Below are 16,656 nucleotides of genomic sequence, written 5' to 3'. Positions count from 1 at the left end.
GTATGTAGTCTGTGGTTTGCAAATTACTGTTGCCCATTGGAAAGAGAGGGTGATAGTGGTAAAGGAATCGGCCAGGAACTGAGCCGGCATTGAATTGTTTCCTGTTATTGCTACACTCAGCTCGTGAACAATACTGTATAAAGTATCATTAATATAATCACTATGAATGTATCATTTATTCATTTTCGTTGTGCTGTGTTTATTATTTATTTGCAGGTGGTGACCGTGGGAATTTAGATAGTTAGCAATTAACGCCTTATAGAAGAAATTGCTACTCTAAGGAGGCCGGTTATCTGCATTGCAACACTTTTTTAGTGATTTAAGAGAAAGGAATATTCCGTCTAGTCAGTCTGCTACCCTCCACTCCACGCAGTAGTCTATCTAGGGGATACGGATCATATACAGCTCTATGGAAAGTGACCACTTACAATACCCACACTAATGGCATTTATAGATCAATGAAATGATAGAGCTCGACAAACAGCGAATCTTTTGAACAAATAAGTTCAATTTCGAAACAATCGTTCCGACCACATTTTACAGATTTCGTTATTCTGGCTGTTTGGCGAGCTTTCTCCGCCACTTTTTAACTGCGTCTTCCTAAAGATTAGCAAGATTCAACCACCGAAGTTAATATAAACTGACCATACCCCAATGAGAATGGGTACTTGATTTAAATGAAAACTGTCTAGCTTTTGCAATAACCTAGCAATACTGTGAACTTATGTACAAATTACTAGCATCCCGAATGACTCATAAAACATTTCACTGAACAAACTGCTTCACATACATACATGGACCAAAAAAAAAAAAAAAAAAAAGCGGAAGCAATGGCCTTTATTACAGCAGCAAAATGTATATATGTTTTCCTGTATTAAAGTCAGCCAGTGTACCGAGAAAATGCGGATACACTAACGGGGAAAATAATGTCAAGGCTCACGGGTGATTAAACATGGAATTAAGGGCCAGTTTGTTGGATTAAATCACAACTACCCAAATCAGTAAAAGTAGTAAGCGGAGAAGTATTGTCTTGAACGCTCTGCTGTAATATACGAATAGCTATACCTCACAAAATAAATCGGAAACGCGATCTTACCACAAATGCTTAAAGAAATAATCACAGTCACACACATTTACTTAATGCAGGCGTAGCGGAAATGAATGTGTATGCTTTCAACTTATAGCTTAAGCTGTACTCTAGGGATGATCCGTCGTATCTGTAATCACTGATATGAAACTTGAAAAGAATATTTATTCAGACACTTCTTTAAACAACATAGGTAATAATACAGTTTAGGAACAAAATCTCCACATACTACTGGAAATAAAGAGACCCTCGTTATCATGTGTACCACAGAATATCTCACTAATATATCATACTACTTTGTATTGTATTCAGGAATCATCAGTCTTTCAGCACAGCATCAGCCGACTTACCTTTCTATACCTGCAACATTAATTCATGTAAACAATAGAAAGTTTATTGCTGACGGTTTGCAGTGGTAGGATATGATTAATCCAGTTAGCTGCTCGTGCCATATTTGGGGTGATGATGATGATGATGATGATTATGATGATATTTGGCTTGAGGGACGCTCAATTGCGTGGTTATCAGCGCCCATACAAATTCCCAGTCTGTATATAGTCCAGTCCCGCCACTTTCCAGAATAGTGATGAAATGATGAGGACAACAAAAACACCCAGTCCCCTGGCGGAGAAAACCACCGACGCGGCCGGGCATTAAACTTGGGACCCCGTGATCCAGAGACAGCAAAGCTAGCCCCTAGACCACGAGCTGCTGACCCATATTTGAGCATATGTGACGAGACATGTTGCGACATGATGGAATGAGAGCCTTCACTTTGTATTGTAAGATAACAAATAAAATGCATAAGGTTAAACGAAATAATTCACCGAAAATTAATGAAATATATAAACCAAACTCCGACCGAACAGGCGTCGAAGGCCCAATGGTACCGCCCGACCGCCGGTTCATTCTTAGCCCAGAGGCGTCACTGAATGCGGATATGAAGGAGCATGTGGTCCGCACACCGCTCTGCCAGCCGTTATCAGTGTTCGTGACCGGAGTAGCTATTTCCCCATCAAGTAGATTCTCAATTGGCCTCAGAAGGGTGAGATCACCCCGCTTGCCAACAGTGCACGGCAGAGCGGAACGGTCACTCATTCAAGTGCTACCCAAGCCGACAGCGCATAACCTTGGTGATCTGACGGGAACCTTTGTTACCATTGCGGAAAGGTCGTTGGCATGAAATGCAGTGAAGAGCCAAAGAAACTGGTACACCCACCTAATATCGTGTAGGGCCACTGGGAACACGCAGAAGTGCCGCGATACAGCGTGGCATGGGCTCGCCTAAAGTCTGAAGTAGTGCTGGAGGGAACTGCTACCATGAAGCCTGCAGGGCTGTCCGTAAAGAGTACGAGGGGGTGGAGATCTCTTCTGAACAGCACGTTGCAAGGAATCCCAGATATGCTCAATAATGTTCATGTCTGGGGAGTTTGGTGGCCAGCGGAAGTGCCTAAACTCAGAAGAGCGTTCCTGGTGCCACTCTGTAGCAATTCTGGACATGTGAGTTGTTGCACTGTCCTACTGGAACTTCCCATGTCCACTGGCATGTACAATGGACATGAATGGATGCACGTCATCAGACAGGATGCTTACGTACGTCTCACCAGTCAGAGTCGTATCTAGAGGTATGAGGGGTCCCATATCACTCCAAATACACACGTCCCACACCATTACAAAGGCTCCACCAGTTTGATCAGCCCGCTGCTGACATGCAGGTTCCATGGATTCGTGAGATTGTCTCCATACCCGTAGACATTTATCCTCTCGGTATAATTTGAAATGAGACTTGTTTCTAGTCGTCAACAGTCCAATGTCGGTGTTCAGGGGAGCAGGCGAGGCGTAAAGCTTTGTCTCGTGCAGTCATCAAGGGTAGACGAGTGGGCCTTCGGCTCCGAAAGCCCATATCGATGATGTTTCGTTGAATGATTCGCACGCTGACACTTGTCGATGACCCAGCGTTTAAATCTGCAGCAATTTCCAGAAGGGTTGCACTTCTGTCACGTTGAACGATTTTCTTCAGTCGTCGTTGGTCCCGTTCTTGCACGATCTTTTTCCGGCTGTAGCGATGTTGGAGATTTGATGTTTTACCAGATTCCTGATTTTCTAGGTACACTCGTGAAATGGTCGTACAGTAAAATCCCCACATCATCGCTACCTCCGAGGTGCTGTTTTCCATCGCTCGCACACCTACTGTAGCACCACGTACAAACTCACTTAAGTATTGATAACCTGCCATTGTAGCAGCTGTAACCGCAGCAGATACTTGTCTTATATAGAAGTAGCGGACCGCAGCGCCGTATTCTGCCCGTTTCCGTATCTCTGTATTTGAATATGCACGCCTATACTAGTTTATTTGACGCTTGAGTGTATATACAGTATCTCAAAACAGTGCAAATGGTTGACAAAGCCCACATGCATTGTGAATGTGGCTGACACTTTAAGTTTTATCATACAGAATAACGAAATTACATATAGTCAGTACATGATCTGTCGTAAGACAGTAAATCTTCACAGCGCATTAGAGGATCATAAGTTTGAATCTACGACATGACGGATTCGAAAGGAATTACTTTATCCTGTAGTCACCTACTATTTCCTGAAAATGAATTAAACTGTGAACCTTCATTTCACCACGTAGAAGGATACCATTACAAGTTCCGTACGCGGAATGAAAGCACGATAATTGTGAAAATATTTAGAATACACGGCTGAAATAACCTATACGTAGCCCATTGGACACCACTGTAGGTGGCAAAAGATTTCACCCACAATCTTCGTCATTGCATAAACTCGGAGCCAACTCGCATCGAAACCAGACGAAGCAAGAAGCAAAATAGATCACACATCCTCCCAAATTGAAAACCGGGAACAGAATCGTAAAAACTCATTTGAGACCATATCGCCCCGTGGTTAAACACCCACGATCGTATCATATTGGCTGGAGGCCCAAATACGCCTCCAAACATACCAAATGCGTCAGCAGAGACACACGTAGATCGCTCGAAGAACTTTTTTCGACTAATCGAAGATGTTCATAGAACGAACAAAAAATCACTGAAAACATACGCTGGCGATCGGAGATAAGTGACAATAGTGTGGGCAAAAAATGAAAGTTCAAACGAACAGGCAGCTTTCAAAGTATGGGTCTGGAATCAAAGCAAATCAGATAAACACAAGGAAAATTTTTGTCAGTACTTCATGTTGTACGTCTACATTTAAATAAAATTACTTACTAAACTGGGTTATAAACCAAAGAGATGTATGCCTGCTAGAGTCACTCATTCGTCAACCTTTCACAAGCACTACATCTTTTTATGCATTGAGATATGGAAGAAGTATTTTTTCCAATTTTATTATCTATTTATGGTGTTGATGAAGACTAGATTCTTTACTAGTTGTCAACGGTCATTTTTTGCTGGCATCGAGCTGTAAGTTCTTCCGATATTGTCGACTATACATCCCGACTATACATCAGGTGCCGTGAAATGTTTTACGCTATGTTCACATTCATTTCAGATTCATTTGACCGACTATTCGATGGCTTACAGTCGCAAAATATCGGCAGCAGAATTCTTATACGCTTCTCAGCCTCACCGAAGAATCTATTTAACAGCACATACCACAGAGCTGAAGTTTGTTTTTCTTTTAGACATCGAGATGTTCATGTCTGTTATTTCACCTCGATGAACATAATCTTGAAAATACGATGATGGTGGTAAGGCTCGTTGCAGGAAGATGATTTGTAGATAATCCTTCCTGTTGTGTCGTTAAACGTCACTGAAATATAGCTGCCTCCGAGAGCTTTATTTGTTTACACAAGCCGTAAATTACTCGCAAGGGTCACCGGCACCAAGACCAACGAGACGGCCCACAGAGGTACCAGTGAGAACTTTGAGATCGTAAAAGGCTGCAGCGACAGCATGTACTTGTTTCGCGCTACCTTGCGAAACATTTAGGACTAACAGGAGAGGCTATGAAAACACTGTGCTCGTATCCGACCCAGATAATCGGATGTCGAAGTTTCCCCGTGACAGCAGTTTAGGCTGTATATAAAGTTTCTGATGAAAACAACTGAAATAAACTTTTTACGGCCAATTCACAAATTAAGCCAAGGAGATAAACTGGAGCAAGCGTGTCCTGTTTCGTACCACAGTTGTAAAATTCTTGAACCGCCTAATTTAACTATCTGAGGACTTTAGATGCGGCTTTTGTTAACAGTAAATCAATGCAGGTTACTGTTAAGTTGCAAACTGGTTCTAATGGTTTTCTTAGCCATTTACGTTTAAGCTTCCCATTGTTTTAAATACCGATAGTGGGAAGTCAATGACAACAGCAGCGTCTGGTTTTACCGAATGTTATCAGATTGAAGCTACAATTTTTCGCACGTACTTATTTCGGCTTTGGTAGAGTATAGACCGCCGGCCTTAGTGGCCGAGCGGTTCTAGGCGCTACAGTTTGGAACCGCGCGACCGCCACGGTCGCAGGTTCGAATCCTGCTTCGGGCATGGATGTGTGTGCTGTCCTTAGATTAGTTAGGTTTAAGTAGTTCTATGTTCTAGGGGACTGATGACCTCAAAGGTTAAGTCCCATAGTGCTCAGAGCCGTTTGAACCATTTGAGTATAGAGCATTACATCCTGCTTTCAAGCAAACATTGTTAACGTTGTTACATTATAAAATATGCGGCTGAAATTAATGATATAACCCAGAAACGTACTGGATGTGTGCTAAAACAAGCAACGAACGAATACACATTATATTGAAATAAACTACACTTTAAATAAAATAAGTTATTAACTTTTGTGTTGTAATCGAAACAACAGTCAATAATTATATTCGCATTTGCTAATGTGGTGAAAATCCAGCTGCACAATTTATTGGTGACAATGAAAATTTGTGCCGGAACGGATCTCGTACCCGTATTTCCCACTTTACGCAAGCGGTCGCCTTAACAGCACTTTTCTCGGATGTGCGTGTGAAACAATGGAAGAACCCCTCAAACAGAGGATAAACATTTTCGGTGACCACAGAATAATGAAAAGAATAAACGAACGGTAGATCACTAGTGCGTGAATCTCCTCCTGCCCGGTATGCACCAATTGCGGGGACGATTTGTCAAAACACTACCCAAATAAGTGGCGAAATGCTGGCGGTATCGGGAAAATTTCGTGAAAGAGTCATGTCATTTCTATAAGAATTCCCAATAGTTTAGCAAATCCTGAGTGAGTACAGTCTCGGAAAAGATAGTAAACTGATAGTCCTTCGATCCACGTCCCATTGTGGGCCTTCACAAATGGAAAATACTCATGTCTGGGCACAATAACGTCCTTGACTCGACTGCGTGTGGAGTAGTTCGAAGACAAAAGACCAGCAGCCACACGTCTGCTGAAGGTTGACACTCTAGGCGACTTCCGTAAGTATCCATCAGACGGTAGTCCGAGCAATATTGTGCAGTGGAATCTGTTTCTCATGTGTCTCATAAACGACAAGGTACGTGGCACGCACCGCTAAACCAAGAAAGCGGCAGTTTCTGGCGCACCACACCACAGGCCATACAACCGTGGGACGGAGACTATCATTTCGGGCATGGTTCCTCATCATTAGATAATATATGATATATGCCACTCGCCGTTGGTGCTCTGATGCTGGGAAGTGGGCATACAAATAACTATATTCAAGGAAAAACGTGCTGATATGTGAGAGAGAGGGCGCGATGTGTGCAACAGTAATGGGCGGTAGGCGGGACGCAGGCGACCGTGCTTCGGAGAGATCAGGACACCAATGACATTGCTGCGGAGGTGAGTCCACAGCTCAACCATTGAGCCAATATACAGGGTGATTCAAAAAGAGTACCACAACTTTAGGAATTTAAAACTCTGCAACGACAAAAGGCAGAGCTAAGCACTATCTGTCGGCGAATTAAGGGAGCTATAAAGTTTCATTTAGTTGTACATTTGTTCGCTTGAGGCGCTGTTGACTAGGCGTCAACGTCAGTTGATGCTAAGATGGCGACCGCTCAACAGAAAGCTTTTTGTGTTATTGAGTACGGCAGAAGTGAATCGACGACAGTTGTTCAGCGTGCATTTCGAACGAAGTACGGTGTTAAACCTCCTGATAGGTGGTGTATTAAACGTTGGTATAAACAGTTTACAGAGGATGGGTGTTTGTGCAAAGGGAAAAGTTCTGGACGGCCGAGAACGAGTGATGAAAATGTAGCACGCATCCAGCAAGCATTTGTTCGCAGCCCAGGAAAATCGACTCGCAGAGCTAGCAGAGAGCTGCAAATTCCACAATCAATTGTATGGAGAGTCCTACGAAAAAGGTTAGTTATGAAACCTTATTGTCTGAAATTGGTTCAAGCACTGTCTGCAGCTGATAACATTAAAAGAATCGATTTCTGTGATTTTATCCTTGCTCAAATGGAAACAGATGAATCTTTCGTTTCAAAGATTGTGTTTAGTGATGAAGCAACTTTCCACACTAACGGGAAAGTCAACCGTCACAATGTCTGTATATGGGGCACTGAGAATCCGCGGGAAACAACTCAGTATGAACGTGACTCGCCTAAGGAGAACGTTTTCTGTGCCATTTCAGCTAATAAAGTTTTTGGTCCCTTTTTCTTCGAAGGTGCTACTGTAACTGGACTACAGTATCTGGAGATGTTAGAGAATTGGCTGTTCCCTCAGCTCGAACAAGAAGCACAACAATTCATATTTCAGCAGGATGGAGCGCCACCACATTGGCACTTATCTGTCCGTAACTACCTGAACGTCAACTACCCGAGGCGATGGGTCGGCCGCCAGGCAGCCCGTGACAGAGCACTTCATCACTGGCCTCCAAGAAGCCCTGATCTTACCCCCTGCGATTTTTTCTTATGGGGGTATGTTAAGGATATGGTGTTTCGGCCACCTCTCCCAGCCACCATTGATGATTTGAAACGAGAAATAACAGCAGCTATCCAAACTGTTACGCCTGATATGCTACAGAGAGTGTGGAACGAGTTGGAGTATCGGGTTGATATTGCTCGAGTGTCTGGAGGGGGCCATATTGAACATCTCTGAACTTGTTTTTGAGTGAAAAAAAAACCTTTTTAAATACTCTTTGTAATGATGTATAACAGAAGGTTATATTATGTTTCTTTCATTAAATACACATTTTTAAAGTTGTGGTATTCTTTTTGAATCACCCTGTACAGTGCCGCTGCCAATGCACGGACACTAACAAGCCCCAGCCCATCGTCGCGTATGGGGAGGGTGAGAGTAGCGTACCGCATCTTGGGGATAGTTCCAGCGCTGACGAAATAACCGAATGCTGTGCCATTACGGCCGTCATTGGGAAAATATGAACTAGGTGCAATGATCTGGATTCCATGTAAGTATTGATGAAGGTGACTCGTTGGACAATATCCAATGCTCGTAAAAAGCGCCTCCTGACGCCAATTCGGCTACCTGTAGCAGGCGTCTACAATTAATAGCCGCTCATCACGGATGAAGAAGCATTTCGAGGTATTTAAGCGTCTCCATCGACTTCAGAGGCGCTGCGCTGCCATCCTCGAGGCCTCTACCAATGTTCGTCGTCCCATACTTTTCCATGTCGTTCGTTAACCTTATCCGCCGCCATCCTGTATCGCGCGATCCATTCCAGTGCTGACTTCAGCTCATGACCTTTAATGAAATGTGTTCCCTCGCAGCGTTGCCCCTGAGAGACAACGCTTCAGTCCGCGGATTAGTGGTTCAAGAGCAATTGCATATGAGATCGTTGGGAGCGGTCAACCCTGACCGACCGATCGCTATCTGACGCGGGGGTGGGGGGGGGGGACTACCACGCCTTCATTAACCAGAACTTTGCATCATCCACTACGGAAAAGTCGCAGGATAACATCGATAAAGGCTGGAAGGAAAGTCACAAGGGCCATCAACACCGCAAGGAAATCGTAACCCACCCTGTCAAAAGCATGGTCAAAGTTCACCGTGATCATGGCACCTCGAAGGCGACAAGCCGCTGCGAGCGCTATCACGTCCCTGTAGTCACTAAGCGCCGTCTGCGTATTACACTGACAGAAAAATGACCACAACACCAAGAAGGAGTTGTGTGACATTAAGGAAACAGGGTAGACGTGTTTCTCCATCTGAAAGATGATTTCTATTCAGATTTAATGCCAGTTACGTAAGAGTGGTGCTAGTAGCGTCGCCATGAGGATGGAAATCAGGTTTGCCTTAGATATACGATGTAATAACGTTCCTGAGTGTTAGTTGAGCCGTGGCTGGCTCATACTATGCGTTGGATTAAATCTTGGTTGCTATTCTACATCTACATCTACATCCATACTCCGCAAGCCACCTGGCGGTGTGTGACGGAGGGTACCCTGAGTACCTCTGTCGGTTCTCCCATCTATTCCAGTCTTGTATTGTTCGTGGAAAGAAGGATTGTCGGTATGCTTTTGTGTGGGCTCTAATCTCTCTGATTTTATCCTCATGGTCTCTTCGCGAGATATACGTAGGAGGGAGCAATATACTGCTTGACTCTTCGGTGAAGGTATGTTCTCGAAACTTTAACAAAAGCCCGTACCTAGCTACTGAGCGTCTCTCCTGCAGAGTCTTCCACTGGAGTTTATCTATCATCTCCGTAACGCTTTCGCGATTACTAAATGATCCTGTAACGAAGCGCGCTGCTCTCCGTTGGATCTTCTCTATCTCTTCTGTCAACCCTACCTGGTACGGATCCCACACCGCTGAGCAGTATTCAAGCAGTGGGCGAACAAGCGTACTGTAACCTACTTCCTTTGTTTTCGGATTGCATTTGCTTAGGATTCTTCCAATGAATCTCAGTCTGGCATCTGCTTTACCGACGATCAACTTTATATGATAATTCCATTTTAAATCACTCCTAATGCGTACTCCCAGATAATTTTTGGAATTAACTGCTTCCAGTTGCTGCCCTGCTATTTTGCAGCTAAATGATAAGGGATCTATCTTTCTATGTATTCGCAGCACATTACACTTGTCTAAATTGAGATTCAGTTGCCATTCCCTGCACCATGCGTCAATTCGCTGCAGATCCTCCTGTATTTCAGTACAACTTTCCATTGTTACAACCTCTCGATATACCACAGCATCATCTGCAAAAAACCTCAGTGAACTTCCGATGTTATCCACAAGGTCATTTATGTATATTGTGAATAGCAACGGTCCTACGACACTCCCCTGCGGCACACCTGAAATCACTCTTACTTCGGAAGACTTCTCTCCATTGAGAATGACATGCTGCGTTCTGTTAGCTAGGAACTCTTCAATCCAATCACACAATTGGTTTTATAGTCCATATGCTCTTACTTTGTTCATTAAACGACTGTGGGGAACTGTATCGAATGCCTTGCAGAAGTCAAGAAACACGGCATCTACCTGGGAACCCGTGTCTATGAGCCACTGAGTCTCGTGGACGAATAGCGCGAGCTGGATTTCTCACGACCGTCTTTTTTTGAAACCCATGCTGATTCCTACAGAGTAGATTTATAGTCTCCAGAAAAGTCATTATACTCGAACATAATACGTGTTCCAAAATTCTACAACTGATCGACGTTAGAGATATAGGTCTATAGTTCTGCACATCTGTTCGACGTCCCTTCTTGGAAACGGGGATGACCTGTGCCCTTTTCCAATCCTTTGGAACGCTACACTCTTCTAGAGACCTACGGTACACCGCTGCAAGGAGGGGGGCAAGTTCCTTCGCGTGCTCTGTGTAAAATCGAACTGGTATCCCATCAGGTCCAGCGGCCTTTCCTCTTTTGAGCGATTTTAATTGTTTCTCTATCCCTCTTCCGTCTATTTCGATATCTACCATTTTGTCATCTGTGCGACAATCTAGAGAAGGAACTACAGTGCAGTCTTCCTCTGTGAAACAGCTTTGGAAAAAGACATTTAATATTTCGGCCTTTAGTCTGTCATCCTCTGTTTCAGTACCACTTAGGTCACAGAGTGTCTGGACATTTTGTTTTGATCCACCTACTGCTTTGACATAAGACCAAAATTTCTTAGGATTTTCTGGCAAGTCAGTACACAGAACTTTACTTTCGAATTCATTGAACGCCTCTCGCATAGCCCTCCTTACACCACATTTCGCTTCGCGTAATTTTTGTTTTTCTGCAAGGCTTTGGCTATGTTTATGCTTGCTGTGAAGTTCCCTTTGCTTCCGCAGCAGTTTTCTAACTCGGTTGTTGTACCACGGTGGCTCTTTTCCATCTCTTACGATCTTGCTTGGCACATACTCATCTGTGTTTAGTCTCCCGCGGTTATCGCGATTATGCTGTTATCCTCTCTTTCCGTGGGTGGCAGTGGCGGTGTGTATCGATATTCGCACCTTGGACCATTTTTGGCCTGGCGCTTATAGTTTCCAGCTCGGTTGTGTGTGGGCAGTTGGTCAGTTGGCATGGAGCAGCGAAGAAATCTCCACGGTGCGTGGTTTGGCCGGGCCTGCTGGCGGCCTCTATGAGGTGTTGGAGTGTGTGGTGCTGTTCCCATTGCTACAGGGTTCGTGGCTCACCGATCCTGGACATGAAAGTTGAGTTTTGACTTAATCTACCAGCAAGTCACGACTGTTCACATTGTGTCCTTTGGAGTTCGTTGTCGGCTGTTGGGATATTTCCGCATGCAACAACATGTGGTTTCAATTTGGCAAATTTTAGTCACCCTCTGGTGGAGTTTAACTGTACTTCGTTATTTGAATTGAAGTGCAACAGTGGAATCTTCTGCCTTGTGACCATTAACGTTCCAGTTACCTGCCCTGGCCATTATTGTAAATCCAGGCGGTGTATTTTTCTCATCGTGTTGTCGCTATCCAGCACGGTGTGTAGTTTGACAGGTCAATCTATAATTGGATGTGGGCGCCAATACCTTCTACGTTGTTCCATTGAACTCCCTGTTGTGCGCTGGTTGGGTGAAGCAGACGTTAACTTGTTGGTGGGTCCGTTGACTGTCTGTCGGTTGGGTTGTCGTCGGATCGACAATGGTTGGGCCGACTGCCTGTCTCATCTAAGCGAGCTTTAGTGTTTGAATTCGAGGCCGATCCTCGGAACTTCTTAGAGTGGGTGTACTGCATTTTCTTGTTTGTTCATGTTGTTTGTACTTGTACGGCTTCTAGTCGATTTTTAGATTAAGGTTGTTTTGGCCTTAAGATGTCAGATGGTTTGGGCCTTCAGCCCAATTTAAGAACTGTTTTACGTAAAGCCTTTGGCATTTTTAAAATTAATGTTATTGACTCTTAAGTATTGGGCCTTCAGCCGATTATGAATTTAAGGCCGCGCGACTGCTACGGTCGCAGGTTCGAATCCTGCCTCGGGCATGGATGTGTGTGATGTCCTTAGGTTAGTTAGGTTTAAGTAGTTCTAAGTTCTAGGGGACTGATGACCACAGCTGTTAAGTCCCATAGTGCTCAGAGCCATTTGAACCATTTTTTAATTTAAGGTGTTTGCTCTTAAAGTGTCAGGTTCTTTGGGCCTTGAGCCTAATTAAGGAACTGTTTTAAGATAAGGCTTTGCCTTTTAAATTTCTGATTTTGGTTGAGCTTTAATGTCCTGCGCCTTTAGCAGGGCGTCTCATTAGTTAACTTTCAGACTGGACGTGATGAGTTGATGTAAGTCAAGTAAGCCTTTAAAACGACAAAGACGCCATTACCAACACCTCACTGAGTTCGAAAGAGGTCGTTTAATATGGCAGCGAAAAGCTCTATGTTCGTTCTGCAATAATGTAGAAAGACTTCGCAGGAATGTACCCGCTGTACATGATTGCTCGCACTTGCGGTCACGAGAACGTACGGTCGCAAGAAGACCGGGTTGCGGACGGCCATGTGGCACTATCGAGACGGAAGACCATCGTGTTCGGAGTATGGCCCTGGCGCATCGTACAGCTTCTGCAGCAGAAATTTGAGAAGCAGTTAGAACCACAGTGGTACAACGATCTGTTGCAAATCAGTTACTTCAAGGACAGCTCGGAGCCAGCCGCCCTGTTGGGTGTATTTCACTGACGCCAAACTGCCGCCATTTGCAACTACATTGGTGTCAAGCGAGAGTTCATTAGAGGGCAGGGTGGAGGTTTGTTGTGTTTTCTGATGAAAGCTGGTTCTGCCTCGGTGCCAGTGATGGCCATGTGTTTGTTAGAAACACGCCAGTTGAGGACCTGTAACCAACCTGTCTGCGTGCTAGACACACTGGATCTACATCCAGGTCTATGGTGTGGGGTGCGATTTCGTATGACAGCAGTAGCACGCTCGTGTTTATCCCACGGACCTTGACTGCAAAACTGTACGTCAAACTGATGATTCGACCTGTTGTGCCACCATTTATGAACAGAATTCAAGGGGATGCTTTCCAACAGGATAACGCTCACTCACATACCGCTGTTGTAACCCAACGTGCTCTACAGAGTGTCCACATTTTTCCTTGGCTTTCCCGAGCACCAGATTTTCTCTAATGGAGCACATACGTGTTGTCAGTGGGCAACTTCACCGCCATACAAAAACAACATTAACCGTCCCTTTATTGACATGTCACTTTCGATAAGATAGTTTTAACTTGATCTATTTTTTATTTCAACCGACACGACGTTTATTTTTCTCTATCTCTCATAAAAGATATTTAATATAAATTTATATAAATTTCTGTAGGAAATGAAATACACGGAGATTACATTTTATTGAATGTTGAAACATCGTGACTATGTACCACACAAGGTTTCGAATCTGAATAGCACTGTTGTTCGAGTTTTGGTCTAGCAAAGAGAAGTAGCCTCTCAATAACGTCCAACTGCAATGTGTGAAGTTCGTTTGCTAGCTTAGTTTGTGCATCTGGAGCACGTCTCGTAGAGCGCTGCGATTACCAGACTTAGGACTGAAAATTACAACAACAACAATAACAGCAACAACAGTCAGGTAATTAACTGCATGCTATATACGTAGATCACTAGTAAGATTTTTATCGAAATTATGTAGAATGAATTAGTTCACAGGCTACTTGCTGGGCAGTTACCAGTTGCCAAATAACACAATGGCTTAAATTTAACTTAAATGGTGAAACTAGTCCTTCATGTTACTCGTCATAGTAGTGTAAGAAAATTTACCAAATGAAGTGAGCACCTTTGTTTTCATACAGAATTAGTTTATAAGCTAAAAATATCTTTTGTGGACCACAAAGAGTTGTCCACAGGAAATTGCATTATTCTGGATTCAAGAGTTATTAGAGTATCTGTCAGACATTTTATGTTGCATATTTAACTCGTTTCTGAACAAAGCGTAAATGTAGTGATGTATATTGGAGTTCATTTTTTCCTTCTAGACCTACAGCTGTAGACCCTACTGTCCTTTCCAAACTGGGATGTATTATGTATGATGAATTTCGTTAGCGAAACGTGAGCACCAGAGAAAATAATGACTATAAAGGGTAAATTCTTATCGTAAATATTCACGGAGATAATGATGAATATATGTTATTGAGTTATGCTTCTTGAGAAGATGCTTCCAAAATTGCTATTTTGGTAGTGGAAAAGCTAAAAAATGGAAGAAGCAAGTAATACGTAACAGTAAGGCGAAAGGGCTTTCTACATTTTTAAAAGATGTTTTTATCTTAAAATATGGACATTGCAATCAGATAAAAATTCCTGAGCACAGCTGTATATGGTTACGAAACATGATCAACTGAGGAAGGTGGAAATGAAATGTTTAGAAGACTTTGACATATGGTTTAACGAGTCTGCCGAAGGTCGGATGAATTGGTCGAGTAAGTGTTGAAGACTTCCTACAATGCGTCGACGATAAAAAATGTGAAACCAAGGTAAAGAACTATCTGGCACCAATAGCCGCTAAAATATTTTCCAGAAGAGACTGCAGAAAGACATAACTCCAGAGCACGTCCGTATAAAGACAGATGGTTGATGAAGGATGGAGCAGCTGTGTTAAAAGTGAAAGGGCTGCTGGAGAGCGACAGGAATCCAGAACTATGTCGAACCAGCATTCGTCTTTATGAATGAAACAACTTTTCCCGTCCCGACTACTCTTTCGTTAATTGTTTTTTATAAATTGTTAGTCTCTTTGGTTCATTTATTTATTTTTTAATTATTATTATTAGCGTAACAACGCATATATGGAAAGAGTGACGAGAAATTCTTTTAACAATGCTGTGCCTTTAATTTCTTTATCATCGTTACCTTTTAGTAAAAAAAAATGTATCTATGGAAGTCTTATTGTTCTGGATCTGGCCTACAATTTAAAGAACGATTTTTAGTAACTGCAACTCATGCTAAGGATCAATATATCTTTCCTACTTCATAGTTATTCAAAGTTGAAATTACTGTTTTATGATCACTGATGTTACAGTTCGTACAATCGTTCAAAAACACAAGTTTGCAGTGGATTTTATTTCTTACTAGAATGCTGTTTCATACCACGACTAGCCCAAGAACATGAGACTCTCATTAAAGAAAATTACGTTATCACTATAAAATTTAGCCAGATCAGAACGGAGCACAGCAAGATTCCTATCAGATTCGGTAAGTACATTAAATTATTTGCACTGTAATTTATATCCTATCAGCAGCCCGCGTCAACCTGCAACACATCATAAAATCTGCTGATCTTCACTGCCAGTCTGGGAGCTAAAAGAAATAATATTATTCTACTATTATTTTACCGCTTCCTTGCGGTATACTCGACGATATTGTAAGTCGTTTAAATACGCCGCGGCAGCGGCTCTTCTTTCTCCACACAGCTCAGCTCCACAGATAATAATTTTTTTTATATAACTGAAAAATATCTTAACAGGATGGGATAATAGGCAAGCAAGCTTTAACAATTAAATAATACACGTTTTCATTTAAACAACTCTATTGAAACATTTAAATATCTCAACAATTACAGACCTGTGTAAATGCACACGTAATGGCGTACAATTCCCAATCTCGACAAAAGAATGCTACCTTCTCGCTCTCTACGACAACAACAGGAGATCTTTCTCTCACAGCTTCCAGATTAAGAAGACAAAGACTTTACTTTACATCATGCATTATATACTAATTCATTTTGTGATCTCTGTACAACATTTATCTTCTGTGTCGGTCTTATTACTCGCCGACGCAGACGTTCTCAGAAATAAATAATAAAGAAAAAATACATAATTTTACACAATGACACAATATGACACATCTAATATTCTCATTATTACACAATATATTGTCTTTGTTTATTACTAGACGTTACAAACTACAGTTCGTTACAAAATGTTTAACAGATCTCGATGGTCTGGAGCTCATCATCTGAACTGTACCTAACTAGAGCTGAAAAAAAGTCGCTAATAAGCACAGCAGCGTTCGTATTTTAAACCTGTCAATTTATTGTGCCTGCTCTTTGAATCCGAATAAGATCCATCTCAGACTATCGTCGCCGTTATCAGTCATCAACTATCATCATCATCTTGTTCACTTTCAGGTATTTGCCGAAACTCTTAATCCGTCTTGGTCCGTCAGTCTTATTTATATCATCTCTTCTAGGAACCCGCAAGAAGCCTTTCTAAGGTGGTACGTAGTCTACG

This window comes from Schistocerca nitens, chromosome 5 (genome assembly GCF_023898315.1).
Source record: "Schistocerca nitens isolate TAMUIC-IGC-003100 chromosome 5, iqSchNite1.1, whole genome shotgun sequence".
Classification (NCBI taxonomy): Eukaryota; Metazoa; Arthropoda; class Insecta; order Orthoptera; family Acrididae; genus Schistocerca; species Schistocerca nitens.
Note: the sequence above shows the minus strand (reverse complement) of the source record.